The sequence below is a fragment of the Dipodomys ordii genome, unplaced genomic scaffold (genome assembly GCF_000151885.1).
Source record: "Dipodomys ordii isolate 6190 unplaced genomic scaffold, Dord_2.0 Scaffold12, whole genome shotgun sequence".
Classification (NCBI taxonomy): domain Eukaryota; kingdom Metazoa; phylum Chordata; class Mammalia; order Rodentia; family Heteromyidae; genus Dipodomys; species Dipodomys ordii.
Window position 1 is genome coordinate 18,566,372 of NW_012267228.1, and position 20,348 is coordinate 18,586,719.

General features: G+C 43.8%; 1 protein-coding gene across 1 annotated transcript in view; it reads left to right on the forward strand.

Moving 5' to 3' along the window:
- Positions 1 to 20,348, forward strand: part of Prickle2 (prickle homolog 2 (Drosophila)) — a 305,296-nt gene that overhangs the window by 158,305 nt on the left and 126,643 nt on the right. The window lies entirely within an intron of this gene.

Genomic DNA, 20,348 nt, shown 5'->3' on the forward strand with positions numbered 1-20,348 from the left:
GAGTTTTGATAGGACACAATCTGTGTCCTATCCCAAACGTCATGAATTTGAATTTCCCGAGGCGGGGGGGCCTGAACATGCAGAATCTACACAGCATGGGTGGCTCTTATGTGAACTCTCCAACTTTTAGAAGCTAGTCGACTGGGTAGTACGTGGCACTAAGAAATAGACTGGGAATATCAAATATTTACCCACATAGAAAAGAGAGGTTGAATGAAAAGAAGAAAAGTGGACAGAACAGATCGGCACTGAGAGCCAAAAGCCCAGCCACCTAGAGCTGGTGTGTCTCATGAGCAACAGTTACTGGACCCCTGGAGTGGTAAAAGACAAGGCTCAAACAAAGAATCTATAACAAAGAATGTTGGCTGCCAGTTCAGGGGCTGGTAGAACTAAATCATATACCCATGTCCTCAGGAGGTTTCTGGCCTGGAGGTTTTAAGTCTAATCAGATTTCAGAGCAGTCCTGTTCATTCATTCAGTTAATTAAAGCTGTTTACCAAGTGCCTGCTGTGTTAGGTGCTGATGACCTGAGGAAGGTGACAACGTGACCTCTTCCCTCATGGAGTTTCCAGTCTGCAGCATTATTTCCCAAAGCATAGTGCAGGTCACTACTGATTAGTTAATATTAAGTTTTACGTTGCTAAATTCATTTTCTTTTAGTCTTCTAAACCCTTGTACGTACCTCAAAGATGAGGCCTTGTTAGAGGCTTCAGTTGCCCCTTCTTCCAAAATTTCATCATCTCCCTCTTTAGGTGAGAAAGGATCACCTTCAGGGTCCCAGCCTGTGGCAGGTTCCTGTTCCTAATTATTTTTGAGTCATATGTTAAACATCTGTATAAAAATGAGTGTGAGCCAGGTGCTGGCAGCTCATACCTCTCAGCCTCACTACTCAGGATGCTAAGATCTGAAGATCATGATTCAAAGCCAACCTGGGCAAATAAGAGAATTGTCTCTAATTAAGCACTCCCCCCGCCAAAAAAGCTAGAAATGCAGCTGTGGATCAAGTGGTAGAGCACTAACCTTGAGCAAAAGTGATCAGGGACAGCTCCCAGACCCTGAGTTCAAGCCTGGTGTGTGTGTGTGTGTGTGTGTGTGTGTGTGCAGAATGTGATAAGAAAAATATTTAGTGTAGAATAATTATTATCAAAGTGATGGCTCAAGAGGTTTTAATGTTGGGGGTATTATCTGCCTGTTCATTGTTTATATTTTCACTGTTTATAAAATTCACAGGCTTAGAGTTGAATGGCAAATGCATAGTCACATAACTACGCTCATGATTAAGAGACTGGTCAGTTCCATCTCCTTCCCATCCCCGGCCCTCCCATGCCACATCCATCACCTCCATCCCCAGCCCGTTAGCTGCTGAGCCACTTACTGCTCCTATAATTTGCCTCTTTGAGGCTGTTTGGTCTATCTTCCTTCACTTAGCATGATGCATTCGAAATTCATTATTGTTGTTGTATCGGAGCTACTGAGTAGCATTCTGCTATGTGGATGGATCACAATGTGCCTATTAGAAATTAAGGCAGATTCTGTATGATGCTTCATGACCCCGGGGCTTGGTGAAAACAGGTTTTGTAGAATTCCTGACAAGCTATGCAAATGACTGAGTTTGGAGGAGAAACTAATGTTAACTCATACACGCCCCACAGAACTGTTTTCCATAGACCATCTTCTAGTTTCATAACCATGTCATCGACCATGTGATCAACATATAACATAGGATTCACGAAGGTCAACTAAGAGCATCACTTTTGGAGGTAAAGCCAGTGGCTTCCAGAGTATCCCTTCACATTCTCCTATTTATCATCTTCTTCTTTCCCTTCTTCTTTCCGTTCTTTATTCTTGTTCTTAGGCTCTATTACTCTCTTGTTCTCTCTTCCACCCATCCATCCTCTTCCCCCAAATATTCCATTAGTGTTTATATAACTGAATTAATTAGACCTATTTCTCAACGAGGTGTGTTTCCATAAAGTTCACTTTGCAATTGGCATGCCAGAAGAGCTGGCATGTTAAGAAAATTCTACAGTTCGTTCTTTGCATCTTAACCAGGCTGGATTTACTGCTTATCTTGGGTCCATTTGTATCATTTTGTCCTCTGCAGCAAACGATCCTGGCTGGTGATAGGATGGGCCATGCTTGTGAGTGCTGATTGGGTGTGGAACATAGCCTATCTCCTTAGTTAGTGTTACAGAACCCCCCCAGCACATAGAGTGTCTGTAAGAGCTTTTTTTCTCCCCTTTATTTGCATGATAATATCTCACCCATTTAAATAGAAGGAAATGACTTCAAAATCTTTGTCCTTTCTTAAATAGCATGTTAATTGCTGTTCTATGTGTGCATTTTGCATTTTTGTGTTTCTGAAACACACTTTATAGACATGTCTGCCACCTAATGCATTTTATATCCTCAAACATCCTCAAATATTATATATATATGTATGTATGTATATATATATATATATATATATATAGTATGTAATCTTGTATGTGTGGAGGAGGTGGGGATGTACTTTGTACCTCCTGGAGAGATCAAAGTTGGTAGCTTTCTCTATTTATTCAGTTTGCTGCAGGCAGACTACAAAAGGATTGCTAAAGGATTGAGCTTCATATCTTAAAGCTCATCAGAAAAATTTCAAGCCACAGATATTTTTTCTCTCTCTCAGCAACATTTCAGATATAGAAGTTCTCCTTGGTTGCCTCTGCTAGGGTGGCTGAATTTAAAATGCTACAGTAAGAAAGAAAAATCTATTCTTCTCTCATCCATGGAATGGACTGGTTATAAAATGTCATTGGTGCAACATGACAGACATCACAAATCAATCACTGCATGCTTCCCTGCCAGGTGTAGCTTCAGACTTCTTATCAGATCAATCTTCTAGGAAGCCACTACTCATCCACATTAGCTCAATAGGTGGAACTTGTTTGCTTTTCTAAAACAAATGGTATTGAATCCCAAGAATGTAGCTGGGATAGTCTACAAAAGTTCACAGGTTAGGAAGAATGTCAGAGGCCATTGATAGTGAAGAAGGTCTCAGATTACTGCCTTGATGCTCCCTGAAAGCAGACATCATATGTTATTCAGGTTTGCCCATGTTTACCTAGCCTATCAGGAAAGTCCTTCTCAGGGTAGACACTATGAATATTCGCTAAATAGGGCATGAAGGAATAAATGGCAGAACATACCCAGGGATGATTTCCAACTCCTCTCCCCACACCCTTCCCCCGCCCCCCCCCAGCCCCTCATCCACAACTTTACAGTTCATTGCTTCTTCCAAAGGGCAGGCACAAACCTTGCCCTTACTGAATTTCACCCACTTTAATTCAGGCCATTCCTACTGATTGGCTAGATTGCTTCATGTTCTCATCTGCCAAACAAAAGCCCAAGCAGGTTGGCATCATTGGTTGGACTTCATACATATCCACCCCACCCATCTCCTCTGTGTTTTACAAACTTACCCAGTAATACTGAGAAGGGTTTGTTGGTCTTTCCTTTGATTGACTCTGGCTTCTGTTGTTGTTTTTTGTTTGTGCTGTTACTGGGGCTTAAACTCAGGGCCTGGGCACTGCCCCTCAGCTTTTCACTCAAAGCTAGTACTCTTCCATCACCATAGCTTCCCTTCTGGCATTTTAGTGGTTAATTGGAGATAAGAGCCTCATGGGCTTTCCTGTCTGAGCTGGCCTCAAACTGTGATCCTTAGATTTTAGCCTCTTGGCTAGCTTGGATTACAAGCATGAGCTGCCGGCACACAGCTTCTCAGAGTGGTTTTAAAATAGGCTGAAGCTAGTCCTCTTTAAGAAGAAAATTCTCTTTGAAAACAAAAATGGGGTTTCTTTTAACCAGGCACTGAGTTTTATCTAAAGATGTCAAATATCCATTGAATAAAATGCATTATTGGCTAGGTATTTTCTTAACGACCTTAGAGGAGTGGTATGAATTCCATTTTACATCTGAGATAAGCAAAATTTCAAGATGTTGTGTAATGTGGTTGGTCAAGAGACAGCTAGTGGCAATCCTAGGTTTAAAGGTACACCTAACTCTATAAAGTCTTTTCCTGGGAAAATGCTAGCTTGTTTGTTGAAGATGCCACTTCCTCTAGGAAGTCATAGTGGCTTGTATTCCTTTTGCTTCTCAATTCTCTGACATACTGGTGTTAACCAAAGGAAGGTTTTCAAGGGCAAAGGCTCTCCTTTCTTTGGCTTCTTTTGTTTCCTTGCTATTTTGCGGTTGGTGGATTTCCTAGGAGATCTCTGTCACTTTGCCCTTGTACCTGCACACCATCTATAAGGCACAGCGATGTCTTCAAACATCTGTCATGTTGCATTCATTATAAATGCAGATGAAAAATGAAGGGAAATGTATTTAAGCTCCATACAAGGAATGGCAGAAGTCATTTTTCTCCTGTACAATTGAGTGCTCTTTGTCAACTCACCTCTGCCATTCCATTATTAAACCGTTTCATTTTGCCACACTTCAATTTTTTATGGACTGTGTTTTTATGAATAATTAACACATGCCAATGTTCTCATATTTGTCCTGCTTCAGATGCTCTGTGATTCTTGAATGTGATGATTTAGGAGTTTTATGAATGCCGGATGATTCTTAGCAATTATATCTTTAGCTATTGCTTCTCCCCAATTTCTTTGACTTTTTTCCCAGTGGGAGTCCTATTATACATATATTGAGCCATCTCCTGTATTTCATGCCTCTTGACAATCTCTCTCTCTCTCTCTCTCTCTTGGTTTTTCACTCCTTTATTCCTTTGCCTTATTTCGCATATGATAGTGTCTCTTCAGCATAGTATATCTAATCTATTAAACCTATCTGTTGAATGCTATATTTTAGTGATTCTGGGGGAGTGACAGGCATCCGGCTTAACTCTTCACTAGGATTTTGATTGCAGCTTCAGTGTTTAAAATCATGGTAAACTCCATGTCATGTTCTTGCATCTCTGATTCTCTTACATGTTGACTTCTGGCTGCTCAGATCCTTCACTGCTCTGCAGCTGTCTATGGGAGCTCCTGCTTCACTGAGCTGCTGTAGCCTGAGTTGGGCAATGGGTTCACCAGAGGAAATTTTCATTTACTTCTGTGAAGCATTCCTTGGCAGTCTATACATGAGACCAACTCCTCTGTTCATTATTCCTTCAGAACTTCCTGATTCTAACTTTTGCTTTCATGCCCCCAAATCCTGAAAGTCGCAGGCCTCACATTCTGATTCTTAGATAAGTTAAGCTCCCACTGCAAACATAGGTATAGTTTCACTGGGCCACTAGATATTTCTTTTTTCTAATCTATATATTTACTGTGCATACAACCCTTAGTGAGTATTCTTGACTTATACAAGGGTCTTATAACAAACTTCCTCCTTTTCCTAATACCAAGGCCTTGCCCAGCCCCTACCCTCTTTCTAGTTCCCAGAGAGTCTCCCTTCCTCCCCGCCCCTCCCAGCCTCAGCATGATTCTGCCTGCTTGCTTTTCTTATTCTCGGTTGGTTATTTCTTAACCACCTGGGTATTTTCTTTCTTTACTAATGAGCTAAGAGTTTTATCTAGCATATCTAAGTATTTGAAACGATGGGATTTTTAACCTCTGGTCATTTTTTAAATGTCATCATTTTCCATTTTGCTAGAACCTAGAACTTGTTGCAAGCGTCTGGTACAAATATTCAAACAATACATAAGGATCTGTGTTAAAATATTATCTCCTCCCCATCTGAAATCTTAGTTCGCTAGCCTTCTTGTCAGGAATAATAACTTTTACCAGTTTCTGAGGCTTATTTCTAGAATACTGTATATACAACATATATGGGTGTACCTAAAATGTGAAGATTTGTTTAGATAGCAGGAATGCATTTAACTTCTGCACCATACCCAACAATATAGCTTGGACTTCATTGCATACGAGCATTCGTAGCTCTTCCTCTTTTTTTTTTCTCATGGCTATATAGTATTCCATTACATACCATATTTTATCAAGTCTCCCATGGAAAGATAACTTATTCAGTTATTTTAGTAGTACAGTAAACATTCTTGCACTTGTATTTCCATGTGTGTCATTGGAAGTAATTCTGTCTATTTGTATAATCCTACTGCTTGAACTCTGACCTCATCCACCCCACAGGGAGTTTCTTATGGTCATAGAGCTTCCACTGGTGTCCCTGGTATGTGACACGGGACCTGGCCCACAGTGGGCACCCACATCATCTTTGTCTCATGAGTGACTGTACTCGGAAGTCCAAACCAGCAGTCAGGCTCAGTCCCAACCTCCAGCAACTGTGTTATAATTCCAGTACTTAGGAAGCTATTTGCTCTTCGGAGGACTATCACCAAACACCTCCTCTGGTCTAGGCATGAGCTGATGCAGTTTTCACAGCAACCCTGTGAGGCAGTAGCTTTCATGATCCCGCTTTGCAGGCGGGAGACCGAGGCCTAAGGTTCCATCACCAGAAGTAGCAGAAGTCAGACTTGCATACAGTTTTGCCTGAAGTCAACATTGAAGCCTCTTGACTTACCCCGAATTAACGATCAGACGGACACAGCCAGCAACAGACACACCCAATTGTTCGTTCCCCATTTATTCATTCAGTCAATCCACAGATAATTCCTTGGAGCTCCTAGTGATCTAGGAAGGGAGGGAGTGATAGGTACATTTTAATGATGGATGAAAGGCTTCTCTCCCCTGGTGGAACTTGGAGTGTAAAGCCATTGACAGGTTAAATAAAGAAGTACAAGCTGAAACCCTTATCCTAAGAATAAAGGCACAGGGAAGGCTGAGTATCTGTCATGAACCCAGGAGCCCAGGACAGAGATGACTTGAGGAGGCGGTCAGGACAGGTAGAGGAACCAGAGTGTTTTGTTTTTTTTTTTTTTTCCTGGCCTGGATACTCTGCTTAAGTCCCTAGTTTCAGCCATGGCCAGCACTCAGGACCTGTGCATATACTGGAATTGGGAGCCTGTGTCCTGCTTCTAGAGAAAGGCTGGCTGAGCCCCTCATCAGCCCTTTCTAATTTTAAAGCAGAAGCTCCCTTGATTGAAATCTCAATTTGGGAAAAGGCCTGCGATTGGCCGCGGGCTGGGAATTCTCACCAATAAGCAGCGGAGGAGGCGGGGGCAGCGTCCCTTTAAGCAGCCTGGAGGCAGCCTGCGGAGCTTGGAGCTAGCTTCTTTCCTCTGGACCTGGGTTGGTTTGGTTTTTTTTTTTTTTTTTTCCTCCTGGATCCGGGGCTGCTGCGCCAGTTTGGAGCAGCTGCCGCCCAGGGGGGAATGTTACCCCCTTCGCTGGGAGCCGCGCAGGGCCCCCTCCGGCTCTGCGCACTTGGAGGCTGACATCCTACCAGGGCTCCTTAGCCTGGTCCCCCAGCCTCTGAATCTCCAGCTCCGTTTCCTGCCTCTCTGCACACCCCAGCCACCGCCCCCCCCCTCCCGACCCCCTGAGACGCCTAGGACTCTCGGGAGTCATGCAGAGCTGAACCGGGTAAGTGGCCCCCAGGGCAGGGCGCACGGAGGGGGCGCAGGCAAGGCTTGCTCCAGGCTCTCCACCCTCCGCTGGAAAAGGGGTGCTTGCTTGGGGACGTTGACTTGTGAGATGCTGGGAGGTGAGCTCTGCGGAGGAGACCCGGGTCATTTTGGTCTGTCTTCCAGCTTTCCTATAGTCATTTTATGAACCCACAGTGGGAATGGGGGGGGGTAATCACAAGGGAGGGATGATGTTATTACAGTAGGACTTTTTAAAAAACATCAACTTCTCAGAATTTGCTTGTCAGACTATTTTCTTTTAGTCCTTTTCCCTCAGACATTTAAAATGTATCGACAACTTGTGACCTATTTATTTCCATTAAACTATCAAAAACATGGTGTGTGTGTGTGTGTGTGTGTGTGTGTGTGTGTGCGTGTGTGCGCGTGTGCATGCGCGCGCCCATATTGAACTCAGAGCCTGGGCGCTGTCCCTTACCTTATTTGCCCAAAGCTGGCACTCCTCCATTTGAGCCACTGCTCCGCTTAGAACCTGGCACCTCAGATCTCAGCCTCCCGAGCAGCTAGGATTTCAGGCATGAGCCACTTGGACCTTGGCTTCAGAAATGTTTCCTGTTTCCAGGAAGGTCAGCTTTAAGATATGAATTCCATCCCCCACCCCGTGCCTTTATGCTTTGAGGCTATATTGCCTAAAACTGGAATGTTGCTTGTTTTGCAAGGACTTAAAAAAAGAAAGTCATTTCTCTGGTTGTTGATGTGGACTTCTATAAATAAGCAACTCTGGATTTGTTAATTTAGTCTCCTTGATGTGGCTAGGGTGAGGAGGGAGGCGTAGAGAGGTGGAGGGGGGGTGGCTCTTGGTGGGGGGATGGTCTCCTGGTCTTCCTCCCGCTTTCTATGTAAGGCAGTGTAGTTTGCAGAGCTTGAGGGAGCAGGGTGGAGGAAGGAACTTCGGCCTGCACTCCTTCCTAGTATCACATGTCCCCAGCCACTTGTCTAGAGTCACTTCTGAAAGCCTGGGATCATTGCAAATCTGGGGGTGCTTGCCCATCTGTGCCCTGGGAGAATTTAAAAACAATCAGGATGAGAGGATGAGGGGGTGGGTAAAATGTATACAATGAAGCTATAGCAGCAATCATTTTGCTTTTCTGTGTCTAAGCAAGAAGTTGAGAAGTAAAGCAGAGGGTCAGAGGTGGCTGTTCATTATTATTATTATTACTACTACTACTATTATTATTTTCTTCAAGATGAGACAGCTAGAAAACAGCCTTCCATAATCGGAGCAATGTCTGATGCCTAGGTTGCCAAATGCCATTGCTTTTTTTTGGCTTTTAGCAGCCCTCCTTTTGTCGGGCTAGCTTTTCTTTGTGATTCTTGGGCTGGTGTGAATCATTTGTATACTTTGGGTTCCTGCTTTCTGCACACCGATGTGTTTTGTTTTGTTTAAATCTCTGCAGTTAGTTGAGCAATGAGAGAGATGGACCTGGCCCTGACCGCACAGACAGAACAAATACCATGGAGGGGGGGGGGGGGGGGGGGACTTGGGCCTTTGCTTTTCAAAGCATCAATTGCCAAATCTTCCCAGTCATTGGGCAATCCAGATAAAGGTGTCAAATGAGCTGAGCAGTAAAGAATTTATACGTGCAGCTAATTCTGTTCGTCCTACAATAAAACATCTTCCCATGGGGCCAAAAACCAAGGTGGGGGGGGGGAAGGCTTATTCAGAAAAAAAAAAAAAAGATCCTCTGTTCTCAGTCGCTGACTATGCAGCTCTCCCTGGATTCTGAGAACCTTCCAGAAGAAAGTGTTGACTGGATGGAAGTTTTAAGAAATGCAGAGCCAAAATCAGGACAATCCCTGTTTGAGCGATTCTTCACCTTCTGTTTGAAGGAAAGGAACACTATGTTAGAATAACAAATCATGGCTACTTTTCAAAAAAAATAATAACAATAATAATAATAAAAGGTTCTTGTTCCAGGGATAGATTCATTTTAAGAGAGTGAATCATTTGGCTTAGTTTTTTTTTTTTTTCTGTCCCACCCCCACCCCCTCCCTCTTCTTTCTTTTTTGCGGAAGAGGCTTGGAGATGATTAAACATCCTGTCTGCAGGAAATTACCAGGAGATTTGAGCATTTTCTGACGCAGCCTCGCATAGGACTCAGCTTTGGGTATAATACAAGTAAAACTCTGTTACTAGGCAGCTTCCTTCTACCTTACCATCAGCTTCACTCATCTTTCTCCATCTAAAGCCTTTGCGTCTTCTATTTTCAGGGTTGTGCTTACATTTGAAAAGCCGAAATAGCTCTCTCTCATTCCCTTCCCTTCATGAGTCTTATTTATTTTTGGACAGCCTTTCTCTTTGTAGACCAAGGTAGCCTCCAAGCCTTGACCTCCTGCCTCAGCTTCCCAAATGCTGCTACACAGACATATGCCTGTCCCAAACCCTGCATCTTTCAGATTATTTTTTTTTAAGATGGGACTTATTTGTGTGACGGTTTTTATCAAGCCTACTTCCCTTGCTAGCCAGTTCCTACCAACGTCAACAAGGACAATTCTTGGCTCCTTTCCACCAAGATTTCCTTGAAGCCGGGATTGCAATCTGCAGGGGCACAGATGTCTGGAGGAATGAGCAAGGGGAAGGTTTGACTAGTGTTTGCCAATTCGATGGTGACATTTATGGTCTTCGTAGAGCTGTTGATAGAGCAGGCAGAGCAGTTCTGGGGTGGGTTTAACCCTGAAGTGCATCAGCCTCGTAAGGAGGCGGCCATGAAATGACTGTAGGACACGACGAAGAGGCTCCAGGCAGGGCTTTGTGGGTGGAGTGTGCAGAGATCTATGGTTTTTAATAATTTGGAAAACCTAATCTCTGAGTTGCTCTTCCCTAAGATATCTTTCTTAATCTTTCCCAAAAGATAACAAAGCATTAAGCACTTCCTAGCTGTGTAATAAAATCGGAATGCTCTGGGAAAATATGACTATCAGATATCTCTGGGAGGAAGCTGTGTGTGTGTGTGTGTGTGTGTGTGTGTGTGTGTGTGTGTGTGATTACCTTTTCATATCTCTGACAAGCAGATTTCTGGATGGCTTCCATAGGAATGGAGAAGGTAAGGTAAGGGTGGCAGAGGTAGACACCATGACCGTGGGATTCAGTGTCTGAGAAAAACTTAGAAATGATTTCCCAGCGGCCTTTGAGAGCGCTTCACATTTGACATTCAGCAGCCAAGCTGAATATAGAAATCACTGTACCTGTCACGAGGGTCTCTCCCCACAAAGCACCCAGCCAAGATGCCAGTGCACTGGGGGGTATGCAATGTGACTTTGATCTTTGTTGTATGTCACATCTTTGAGATTTGCTTCTCACTGTGTTCCATTATAATCAAGACAACAAAAACAAGTACTTGATCCCTGAAGAATATTTGAAGAAGGTCATTCTATGTTCACTAAGGCTGCTGTCTCTTCTCACTGATTTTTTTTTTATTCTACCTTAAGACAGTGTTTCACTGTGGTACCCAGGCTGCCCTCAAACACATGATCCTGAAAGATACCTGTGGTCTTCCTGTTTGCCAATTCCTGAGTGCATTATTTATTGTCGTTCTTCCAGAGTGTTTGTTTTAATTCTTCCTGAGTGCTTGATTTTAATTGTGTTTTTGATGATCAAGGCTACCTTCTGGGAATGAGAGAATATCAGTTGCCTTGAATTTCAGATAAATTCTAATTTTCAGCTGTAGTCATCCAGCATGGTTAAAGGCCTCATCTTGGCATATTATAAATGATGATAGCAATACACAATAGTGATAGCTGTGAACCTGCTGAACTTTTACCAAACACATATTTATCCCTCTTTCTCTAACTTCTCTGTGCATAAATACTCTTCTGGCTAAGCATAGTGCCCATTCCTGTAGGCCCCACTTCTCTAAAGGTGAAGATAGAAATATTACAGTTTGAGGCCAGGCTGGGCAAAAGTTAACAAACTCCGTCTCCAAAAGTAAGCTAGACAGTTAAGCACTAGTGACTGATTCCTATAATCTTAGCCACTCAGGAGTCTGAGGACCTGGAGGTTCATGGTTTGTTTGAAGCCAGCCAAAGCAGAAAAGTCTGGGAGACTCCATTCCAAAATAATGAACAAAAAAGCAGGACTAGAGACATGCCAGCTAAGCAAGCAAGCTGTGTAAGCTCAAGGCCCTGAGTTCAAACCCCAGTACCATCCATAAAAGATCAAAACCAAAACAAAATAACCCAAACAGACAAACAAAAAACAGTACACAGCTATAACCTCAGCCGCTGAGGAGGTAGAGGGATAATGCGGTCAGAGGTTACTGGAGACCCTATCTGTGGTTCAAGTGGTAGAGCATTTGCCTAGCAAGCAGGAGTCCCAGGGTTCAATCCCCAGTCCTACCAAAACAAACAACAGATTTTCCAAAGTGCCTGAATAGGTAGAAGCCTGGAAATCTGCCTTTTAAGACTTCCCAAGTAGAGCTTTGAAAGGTTCTACCTTAAGATACTCTTTGCTATTTCTTACTTATCACAGGCCTCTGGCTCCTATGAGGCTCATCCACTTTGTAGGAAGTGTGAGTTATGAAGTCACTAAGTGATCCCACAGGGCGCCTGGGCCTGATTGTCCAGCTCCATGTGCTCAGGGTGGCTCCTGGGGCCTTCGCTTCTGGCATAGAAGAGGTGGCAATCCTGTGTTGTAGAATTAAGGGACACCTTCCAGGGGTATTGTAGCTCCTCTGCCTTGGGTTTAAGATAAGATGACTGCCTGAGATAAAAGATGGAGAGATTTCTGAGGTGCTTGGCTGTTATTTTTCTAGTTAATTGATACTGGGGTTTGAACACAGGGCCTTTGCTGGCTAGGTACTCTACCACTTGAGCCATACTCTCAGACCTCTTTTGCTTTATTATTTTTTTTCACATAACGTCTTGTGTGTGCACGCGTGCACGGTCCCTTACCCCCTAGCCCTGGACTTTGATCTTCTGGTCTATGGCTGTTACATAGCTAGGATGACAGGCATAACCCCTGTACCCCCCCCCACCCCACATACCACCATGACCAGGCTATATTTGAAATAAGGTCTCACTGGCTTTTGCCTGAGCTGGCCTCAAATGATAATTTTCCTATCTCTGCCTCCCATGTAGTTTAGGATTACAGGTGTGTGCTACCATACCTGGTTCTCATAAGGCTCCTTGAAGTCCTCCAGCTTTTAAAGTCCTTCAGTCCGTTCTCTTCTCTTTCGGAGGCCTTTCCACGAATGCCACTTCTTCTCCTCCATAACACCTCCCACAGGATCTCCTACAAACCCCAAACTCAAAGCTCCCCCATTGCTCATGCTGGAACCCTCCTGTGGGCCCTTTCCTCTGTCTTCATCCCTGCTCTGGAAAGAATCCTGCAGAAAAGTTATGCAAAGGGAAGATGTAAAGTAGAGGGGCAGAGATGAGGAGGAACTTCCTTTAGCCTCTGGACTGATTCTCCCTTGGCTTGACCTGCTTTCTCTCAAGCACATGGGCCAGTACTGGGTTTTGTGGCCTGATTTACTGCAGGATTGTGAGATAGGATAAAATTCTTAACCTCCTGAATTTTACCTATGTTTGTGAAATGGAATGCCTTGGTCAGCCCTTGGTCCTATAGGTGCAAATGATAGAATGTCCAAAGACAGCACCTTTCTTTTCTTCTTGGTCTGCATTGGGGCTTGAACTCTGGGCCTGGGCGCTGTCCCTCAGCTCTTCAGCTCAAGGCTAGCGCCCTACCACTTGAGCCACAGTGTCACTTCTGACTTTCTGGTGTTTAATTGGAGATGAGTCTCATGGATTTTCCTTCCAGGGCTGGCTTTGAACTGTGATCCTCAGATCTCAGCCTCTTGAGTAGCTAGGATTACAGGTGTGAGCCACCGGTGCTCGATTGTGAAAGCACATTGAACTTTGTCCAAACACATTTTTGAAGATGGGTTCAGGCTGCCATGTTGCCCTGTTCCTCTTACTGTGGTGCAAGCCCCACCCCTTCTTCTTGGTAACCCACTCTTAAGAAAACAGAGACGGTCCCTTCCAGGGTATTTGGACCACATGACCATCTACAGCTGTCTCTTGAGGAGCCACAATTCAGACTAATATATACAAGGTTAGAGAAGTCTTGGAGAACAGAAATCTGTGTAACCTGGGTTTTTTTGTGTTTTTTCCCCATGTTTTATGATCTGGAGGCCTTGGAATTCATTTTCAATCACACCTCTCAATGTGCTTCAGGATTCATGTTGGGGGAAGCCACCAGGCTTCTTAGCTTTGTGACAGATCACATCCTTTTTGTCCAGAGCAGAGGTGACAGTGATACTTGCCCTACAGAGGGCTAGTGAAGGGAGGTGAGAGGTGTAGACATGGTATTTCCTCCCTCCACCTTAATGTGTCACAGCATAACTAGATTTGTTCCTCTCTCCGTGCATTCATCATGCCAATCCATGGTACCCACAGCTACCCAGGCACTTGAGCTAAACACTTCTGGTACCTCTAATGTGCCCTGGTTGTGGCCCACTTGCCTGTCTCCCTCTGACCTTGTTCTGCCTAACTGTTCTCTCCCTTCTCCTGCTTCTTCATAAGTTGGCATGGTTTCCCATTCCCCTCCTGATTCATTCCTTTACTTCCGCTGGTGTCACTTCCTCCGTGGCTCCATAATATATAGCAAATGGCCAGCTTCCGTCTGGGTATCTATCCTGAGCTCCAGACTTATACCATCACCCCTCCGTATCTTCAGGGGACACCTCCACGACCTCTCTCTCCCCTCCCTCAGCATGCTCAGGCCCCTTATGTAAATTGCACAGTATTTACATGTCCTCTTCTTGGAAGTCATTTCTGGATGACCTGTCATGCCCAATGCAATGTAAATGCGAAGTAAGGTAGCCGGCATACTCCGCTGTTTAGGGATGAATGCCAAGTAAACAAGGCTACACATGCTTAGTGTGGTGATCATGGGTTTTGTTGGCTACTTTGACTAGGTGGGTGGTTGGTGAGGTGGCTGGGAATGTAGACATACAGAAGGCCAGCAGAGGTCTAGAAAGGGGCTACAAGTAGCTTCCAGAGATGGGTGCTGAAAGTCTTTTTTTATCTTGATAAAGGGTAAGTTTTAAAGATGCAGGAATTTGTCAATTAAACTCTACATCAGAACTATGCATTTTGCTGTATGTAAATTCCACCTGAGTGGAAAACAAATAGAAGAGATACTATATACTGCAAATAGACCAGTATTTACCACCTCCTCAGGGGTGGCCTCCAGCTGATCTGTGATACCGTCTTTATGGCAGCATGCTACCTCCAGTTTTTAACCTTTTCTAACACACAAAGGTTGATTTAGATAGTAATACTCCCCTGTTTATAGCTTTGACAGCTCCCTGTTGCAATAATAAAATCTAAACCCTATACCATGACTGTTGAGACCCTAGCACTCTAGCAAGATCCAAGAAGCTGGGTGCTGATGTCTCACATTTGTAATCCTAGTTACGTAGGAGGCTAAAATATGAGGGTCACTGTTCGAAGCCAGCCCAAGTAGGAGACTCTGCCTAGAACTAGCGATTCTCATCTCCAATTAAACAGTAAAAAGCCAAAAGTAGAACTGTGCTTCAAGTAGTGGAGTGCTAACCTTGAGCAAAAAAAAAGGTATGGGACAGCATCCAGACCCTGAGTTCAAGCCCCAGTATGTACACATGTACACACACAAGCATTCATACTTTCACATACACATAGATATACATACACGGTGAGGAAGAGGATTGTTGTTCCCAATCATTAGTACCCAGGTTCCAGCCACTCTGGCTTGTGGATAGCCACTTCTTGCTTACCCCTGGACCTTTGCACTTTCTGTTCTTTCACTTGGAATGCTCTTCCTCTGCAACTTTCCCCGGCTCACAGTTTCTTGTCTGTGAGACCTTGTCAAGACTTCTTACCAAGCCCTCTTCCACTTCCCCCTTCCTGTAAGCCCCATTTTTCTTGACTCTGTTACCTTATTACCTTTTCTCTAAAGCATTTCTCAACATCCAAAAGAGTTGTTTTCAATATGACAGCATTCTGTCTGTCCCTCTCAGTCCTGTGAAACCAGCAATGGTGTCCTTTTAGTCTCCAATGACAGTGTCTGTCACCTAGCGGCAGCTCCCTAAATAGATTTTGACTGACTGTTGCCTAGGCCAGTGTTTGTCATAGCAACTGTAAGAAAATTGCTAGTCTATTCAGATTTTTAAAATGGTGTGTGTGTGTGTGTGTGTGTGTGTGTGTGATTCATTCCCCTCCCTCTCCCATTTCCCATTCCCTTTCAGAGGAGGGATGGGAGTAAGGTGGGGGGGGGGGCTACAAAAACAAATGTGCCTCCTGCCCCTGCGAAGTTTTTGGACTTAGCATGTCCGAGCCTTGCAAAACAAGGTCAGTGATCCTGGCCCTGTGTGGAGATCTGTGACCCCCTCCAAGGAAAGTCCCAGTATGGTACGCAGAAGTGTTTCTTTGCCTCTGAAAGCGTGCACGGTGCTAATGGTTTTCTGTGAGCTCTTAGCTGAGCTCTACTGTCTAGGAAGTCTGATGGGATGCAGAGCTATTCTTGGAAAGGACTTGGGCTCCAAGGATTGATTTTTCACAATTAGAACTTCCTCAGATGCCTTTAGAACTCCCTGGGCAGTAAACATATTTATGTTTCAAACATATTTATGTTAGAAGTATTCACACCTTTGGCTTTTTTTTTTTATGTTTGAATCTGTTAGAGAAAATCCTTTCAGAGAACTAATGTTCAGGAATCCCAAGTTCCTCTCCTCTTGGTCCCTGAGGCCCTTGGGACCCAGGGTTGTTGTCAGAGGTCATGTTTAAAAATCAGCAAATGAAGACAGGGGTCACATTCCTTTAATCCTGGCTACTCAGAAGGCTGAGATCTGAGGATCCTTGATCCCATTTCAACCCAGGCAGGAGAAAGTCCATGAGACTCTTATATCGCCAATTAAGCAGCAAAAAGCCAGAAGTGGAGCTGTGACTTAAGTGGTACAGTGACAGCCTTGAGCAAAAAAAGCTCTGTATGGCATTGCCCAGGCCCTGAGTTCAAGCTCCAGGACTGATAGCCCACCACTACACCAACCCAAATCAGCAAATTCCATATCCCAGAAGGGGGGAGGGGCGTGGAGAATCAATAGCTATTAGTGGAGGTAGGAATGTCCATCCCTAGGGAAATACAATACATCCCTGGGAGAACAACCCAGTATTTCTCCATTATTTGGACTGTTCTTTGAGATACCAGGACTCAAATAATCCAGAAATTTTATTTGCCTGGAGCTCTGGTTAAACAAAACAAAACAAAAGATTCAAGGGCTCCTTAAGAACTCAGGAGACAGTGCTGTGGTTGATTAGCAATGCCTGCCATGGGCAGGAACCTGTGTTATATATGAAGAGAATGTTGGAATTCGAATGGTACATGGAGATCATGCAGCCTAACTCTTGCTCTGATAACTACTGCCCTCTAGGTTTGGGGGCTGCAGAAAAAAAGATCACCAAAGTCTTTATCTTTTTAATTTTAATTTTTTAGTCTTTTGGGTGCTGGGAATTAAACTCGCAACCTGACGTATGAGTATATGATTTACCAATGAGCCTATCTCCAGATCATCATCAACCTTGAGTCTTAGGCCTTCGTTTCTCCAGGATCTTTTCAGTGCATTTAGCCAGGTATACTGAAACCTATCCTAGCAATCATTGTTCCCTCAAAAAGCAGCTGTCTGACCAAAAGGAATTCTAATCACAAAGGCACAGAAAACATAGAAGCATCGCTGAGGACTTGAGTCTAGCATAAGTAGGCCTGTCGAATGTCACTGCCCAAACCTGCATCATCCAGGACAGTGGCTGATTCAGAGAAACTGCTCTCATTCCTCCTTCTCCATACCACCGGCCAAAGCAATTGGCTGTGTGTGCATGTTCTTGATGTGTTGAAATCTTTGGAATTACTACTGTTTCTAGAATACTTCCCCTTGGCCAGCCTTCCAATGGAACTGAGTCTGGATATGGTGATTTCAAAGGAACCAATGTCTAGCCAGATACAGCTCCAGTTGGTGCCAGTCATTTGCCCATGACCTGTACTACCAAGTGCCAAATAAGCCCTGCCTTTCCTGGCTGCTTTAAGGACAGACAGGATGGGCCCCAAGTGTCCCTTTCCTTCTCCATGTGGGGCCTCCACTGAGCTGTTCCTACCCTCCCATTTCATAAACCCAACCTGGTATTCAGAACAAACTGGCACTGTCTTATAGATTAGAGCGTGTCCAGCTGAAGGTTGGGGGCAGAAGGGTGGAGGGAGGAGTTGGCAGAGCTTGCCAGAATGAGGTGGACATGAGCCAGAAACTTGGTACCATTGCCCAAAAAGGTTGGGAAGCTGCTGTTTTAGCTCAGCCATCTAACTTTTCTTTTGTTGAAGAGGCTGGAAAGCCATGTTTCAGCATTACTTGCATAGGAAACACTTTTGGATACGGAAATTCAGTTTGGTCATAGGCAAAGCACTGCTATAATGTGGGTGAATAGTGAATGAATAATTGGACTCTAAGGTTCCATTCATTTGTGTCACATTGGCTTTTGTGTCGGGGTGGGGGGGGTCCTTGGGCTTGAACTCAATGCCTAAGCTGTGTCCCTGAGTCTTTTTGCTGAAGATTAGCTCTCTACTGTTTGAACCACAGCTTCACTTTCAGCATTTTGGTGGCTAATTGGAGATAAGAGTCTCTAGGACTTTCCTACCTCGGCTGGCTTCTAACCATGATCCTCAGATCTCAGCTTTGGAGGATTATAGGCATGAGCCACTGGTGCCTGGGCTCAGATTGGCAATTTACATATGTCAGTTGGGGGAATTAACTGGGGAAATATATGGTCGATGTTAGGTCCACTTACCAAAACACCCCAGAGAGCTCTAAATGAAATTAGGCTGGGTGCCAAAAACTCCCTGTCTTATCCATTTGTCCCTTTTTTTATTAGGTGGCCTTAAAAATACATCTGTGACAGATGGAGTGGGGAGGGAGGTAGGGGAGACATTGCATTTTAAGTGTCTTTGTTAGGTTCTTGTGTTTATTTTCTCTTGCCTTGTGACTGAGAAGTAGGAAAGCAAGTGGAGATGTTTGGGAAGGGTGAGGTTTACTCTGGAAAATGTTTATCTCTTTAAGTCAACAAAGAATTAAGCCATCCTTTTCTGTGGGATTATAATATCTCACAAAAATGAATAAATAATTGAGTAATTCTATGTGGAGCTCCTTTGGAGATAGGATTACAATAACAATTGCCTTTTATTGAGCATTTTCTTTCTGAGCAGCAGTATATTAGGGATTTATTTTTCTACATGATTGTCCAGCAAACTTTTTCAATAAAGGGCCATGGTCTTAAATGTTTTAGGTTTCATAAAATCAAAAATGGCGTTCAAGTGCTTGTAAAATAGGAAAACAGTGTTCCATAGACTTGCATTGGCATAATTCAAACTCTAACGACAATAAGTGAGTATATTTGTTTTTGTAATACAAGTTGATTCACAAGAAAAGTGGAATTCTTGTTTTGAGGAAGTAGGAGATAGGGTTTAGGGTTGTACCCTGTTATCAAATTGATTACAAACATTTACCTATAGAAATAATTCATTCCATGGAGCATACAAGGACAGGAGAGGAGGTGTCTAATTCCCATTTCCTGCTTAAGGAGCAAGAAATGCTTCTCTCTCTTTTTTTCTCTTCTCTCTCTTTCTATTTCTCCCTACTTTAACCCTGTTATACTAAAATAAATTCTGTTAAAACTTTTTTTAAAAGAGCAGATGATGGGATTTGGCCTGGAGACCTCAGGTTTATTTATATTATTGTTGAGCCTTATTCATATTTAGTAATGCTTATGTTGGGCTGTAAAGACTAGTAAAAACAGAAAAATCAACAGTGGGTTGAGTGAATTGGCCAATGGTTTTTCTCCTGCAAAACAAATTTAAAGATGGCTGTGTTGGGCTGGTTGGGTAGCTTCATCGTGTGATAGAGACCCAGGTTTCTTTCTTCCTGCTCTGCCAACCCAACATATGACTTCCTTCCTTCGGGTCCTCTGTGGTCTCAGCTGCTGCCACTATGTATGCATTTCAGGCAACAAGACGAAAAAGAAAGAGAGCATAAATAAACGTCTACCATCTCCTTGACATGGAGTTGCTTGTTCCCAATCATGAATGCCTTAGGTAAAAATGAGAATCATCTTAGTGAGGAGGAAGAGGAGATAAGTTGATGATGGTTATTCCCCTCCTATCCAGTTTCACTTCCCACGGTTTAGTTATTCACAATCAATGAGGATCCAAAAACATTAAAGGGCAAAAATTCCAGAAATAAATAGTTCATACATTGAAAATGATGCATTGTTCCCAGTAGCACGACAGACCCTCCTGTTGATCTATGGCGCACTTTGTCTTGCCTGGGCCATGAGCCACCCTGTGTATCTTGTGTGTCCACTATGTACTTAGTCTCCTTCTGGGCTATCAGATGGACTGTAGCCATATTGGAATGCTTGGGTTGAAATGCCAGGTAGGGTATTACCATCTACAGTTCTATGCATCTACTAGAGGCCTTGATATGTATACCCTGTAGATATGAACAGGACTAATGTCACTAGTCCCTAGTTCTTTTACACGTCTAAGAAATGCTGAATGTAAGTGCACAGGAGATTATAAGACTTCCCCTGGGGCCTTAGGATACCAGAGTGGGATTTAACCATGATCTGCTCAGGGCTGTCTCCTCTTCTCTGTCTGCCCCTAAGCATGATGGGAAGGTATACATGCATAATATTAAGATGAGAGGTTGATTTCTGTATTTCCTTGCTCCCCCAAGAAAACTCGTGAGAAGGACGAAAACCAACACCCTTCAGTGCAGAACCTTTGGAAAAGCTG